General features: G+C 34.2%; 1 pseudogene; it reads left to right on the top strand.

Annotated features, from left to right (window-relative positions):
* The first annotated feature begins 508 nt into the window (after window positions 1-508).
* On the top strand, window positions 509-1,202 carry LOC140517924 (uridine-cytidine kinase 1 pseudogene; annotated as a pseudogene).
* The last annotated feature ends 2,590 nt before the right edge of the window (window positions 1,203-3,792 follow it).

A 3,792-nucleotide genomic window follows, 5' to 3' on the forward strand; every position in this document is an offset into this window, starting at 1 on the left:
AAAGTAAATAATGATAAGCAAGATATGTGGTTACCCATTTGAGTGGACTGAGGAAAAATCATAGAAGTATTAGATATATTAATGCGAATGATAATAAGACAGGAGATAAAAATTAATGGGGGAACATATAAAGCAGTCCTTGGAATATTGTTCTGTTTAATTTTGTTCATCTGTGAACACTAATTTTAGAAAAATAAGAGAAAATGAGAATGAATTAATTTTGTATGTAGTTTTAAATACCTGGAATAGAAACAAAGTAATATTCAGAAAATAAATGCAAAAATAGAAAAAAAAATGTGATTTTTAAGATTTTTTAAAAAGAATTTCAAACTGATAAAGTATTTTTTTTTAAAAAAAACAATAGTTACCAATCAGTTGCTTTTTGTAAGAGGAAGAAAACAAAAATAATTTTCTAGCATCAAACCTGAGAGAGAGGGGCATGCAATTAATAGAAAAGAATTGTGATGCAAGGAAGCCAAACTGGCCATGGTCTGGGTTGTAGCCGCAGCCCTACCTTATTGGGGTGAGCACTGGCATGATCAGTGGAAAGTTCACAGTGTGTGAGAAGATTATGGAACTGCTGGGCCAGTATGAAGTGGACCACTGCCAGCGCAAGCTGGTCATCCTGAGCCAGGACATGTTCTACAGGGTCTTGACCACCAAGCAGAAGGCTAAAGTCCTGAAGGGCCAGTACAACTTTGACTGACGCTTTCGATAATGATTTGATGTACATGATCCTGAAACACCAGGTGTAGGGCAAAACCGTTGAGCTCCTGACCTATGATTTTGTGACCCATTCAAGGTTACAGGAGACAACTGTGGTTAACTCTGCAGACGTTCAGTTTGTGGCCAAGAGGTTTGGGACATGTTTCATCTTCCACTCTTTGTTGATACCAAGTCAGGCATGAGGCTCTCTTGTAGAATTCTGGAGCAGATCCTACATTACATGACTTTTGTCAAACATGCCTTTGAGGAGGAATTCTGCCTGCCTACTAAGAAATATGCTGATGTGATCAGTCCTCCAGAGGTTGACAATATAATTTGCCATCAACCTGATTGTACAAAATATTCAGGACATTTTGAATGGTGACATTTGCAAATGGCAGTGGGGGAATGGGCAGAACTATAAGAAGACATTTCCTGAGCCTGGAGACCCTACTGTTGTCCTGACTTCTGGTAAATGTTACCAACCTGTAGTCTAGCAGCAGATCCCACTGAGGAACTAAAGGCTGTTAATCAGCCTATAGGGCAGATCTTCCTTGATGATATTTGTATAATGAATGGGTCTGGAGTTACTTTTTTTTTTTTTTTTTTTTTTAACAAAAACCCTAAGTCCTTTAGAAATTCTCAGGGATTTTATTTTAAAAAAAATCTTTTAGAAATACTCTTCTAGCACCTGTTACAAAATGATTCTAAAAAGAAATTATTTAACCATTTAGGAACAGAAAAAAATGTTAATTTTATTCAGTTTTAAAAGTGGGAAATACTAAAAGGATCTTCTTGACGTTTTTATCTTTCATGTATTCAGGAGGCTTCTGAAATGTCTTTGGCCACCTCAAAAATGCCCAACACCTGCACGAGTGAACCTACCTTGCTCCCAGAAGTAATTGTTGTAGGACATTTTAAAAATGAGTTGGAGATCTGAGTCCTGGCTCTGCCGTTGCTGTGACCTTAACATGAACCATCTAGAAATATCTTTTCTTTTCCTCCTGGATTATAGGCAGGGCAAATAAGCAAAGGTGGGAATGAAGATAAGAACTTTAAAAAAGAAAAGCACAAAAACTACTTTTAGCTATAAAGGAGAGCGTCTCCTGTTTTGAATGTGTTTACTTGAAGATCTAAAAAGACTTGACAGATTACTGCAGAATTGAGATTTCCCACTATAGAAGTCAATCAAATAGTTCTGTTATTTGTGTGCTTTTGACCTGAATGTAGCCATACAATGCCCCCAAAACAGCTCTTCCTGGGGTTGCTGACTTTGTTCATCTATACCTGGAAAATGCCCAGTCAAGGCTTACCTGTCCTGGGATCTAAGACACATGCTGCCTATTGCCAAAGCATTCACGTTATGACATATTGTCGTATTCCATGTCGGGTGCATGCTTTCCTTAGACCTAAGTTATACGGTGGGATCTAGGGGTTCAAAATGAATGGTGTTGCACAAATCAGTCTTCCAGACATGTACTACTTAAATATGGCTTAGCACTGAATTGGGTATGTAAGAATGTTTTGATCTATATGGTTCTATTTAATCTTTCCTCCTTTCTAATATTCAATTCCCTCTATACAATATATATATTTATACACATATACATATACATTCATACACATATACATATATATTTATATGCATATACATGTAAAAGTTGTTTTATATTCAGTCTCCTCATGGATTGCCACTTATGATAATCTCCTCTGAGGCATAAATCATTATAGTTATTACAAGATACATAAGATGGGGAACTTTGTTTCAGGTCCCTTGGTTTTCTAAACTGTAATTACCTAAAATCTTTATCATGCTTAATGAACAATTTGAGACTAATAAACAAATACCAAATAGCAAAAAAGAAAAAATGAAATGAATAGAATGAATGAATAGAAAACTCAGTCAAATATATACAATTAAATAACAGTAATACTGAAAAATTAAAAGAATGAATACCTCTAAATAAAAACATAGATTAATTCAATAAACCAGGAAATAGAGAATGTAAGCAATTGAATCACCAAAAGAAAAATTGGACAAATCATAGTCTTGCATTAAAAAAATTTAATCTAGATTTATTTAAAAGTATTATCAGATGTTTAATAAAAAGATAATCCCTATACTATGTAAACTGTTCTCAATAATAAAGAAGGCGTTCTGTCAAACTCTGATAAAAATGCGGTCCTTATATTCAACCCAGACAGAGAAAAGAAAAGAAGGAGAAACGATAAGTTAACATCTCAAATTCATATAGATATTCAATTTTATGTAAAAATACATTAATGCTTCAGTGTTTGGTTCACATTACAATAATTAATCAGATTAATAAGAAGAAATACCATAACATATGCAGCAGAAGTCTTAGATGAAATAAAGCACACATTACTGTTCTATAAAGAAACACTGAAATCCATAGAAAGAGAGGCTATTTCCTCAGTATTAATGAACATATAGTACTCAGTACTCCAAAATCAATATTTGATAGATGATAATCAAGATGGATGGTAACCCAGATGAGTGGATTGAGGAAAAATCATGGAAGGATTACATATACTAATAAGAATGATAAATGTTAAATATTAATAGTAAGTGCTAAACAAAATTAGAGCAAAGACAGATTCCTGAGGTACTTTGATTCCACTAAGATGACACTGATCCATTATTGACTAAGATTTGGATATGATCATTCAGTGAATTGTGTGTATATATGTATATATATATATATATATATATATATACGGATGTATTTGTATATATGTGTATGTGTGTGCATGTATGTATAATATAAATTATTTACTTCTCTCTCGTCTATAAGGAAAGCCTTGAAAACTTGTGTACAAGTGTTAGCAATATCATTGCTATAGACAAGGTTGGTACCTGTACCTATCAATAAATAAAGCAGATATTGCTGGTCAGGGACAGCTAGGTGCAATGGATAAAACACCAGACCTGAAGGCAGGAAAGCCTGAGGTTAAATACATCCTCAGACCCTTTCTAGCTATGTGTTCCTTGATGAGTCTCTCAACCCTGTTTGCCTCAGTTTCATCTTCTGTAAAAATGAGGTGGAGAAAAAAAAATGGCAGATT

The sequence above is a fragment of the Notamacropus eugenii genome, chromosome 1 (genome assembly GCF_028372415.1).
Source record: "Notamacropus eugenii isolate mMacEug1 chromosome 1, mMacEug1.pri_v2, whole genome shotgun sequence".
Classification (NCBI taxonomy): domain Eukaryota; kingdom Metazoa; phylum Chordata; class Mammalia; order Diprotodontia; family Macropodidae; genus Notamacropus; species Notamacropus eugenii.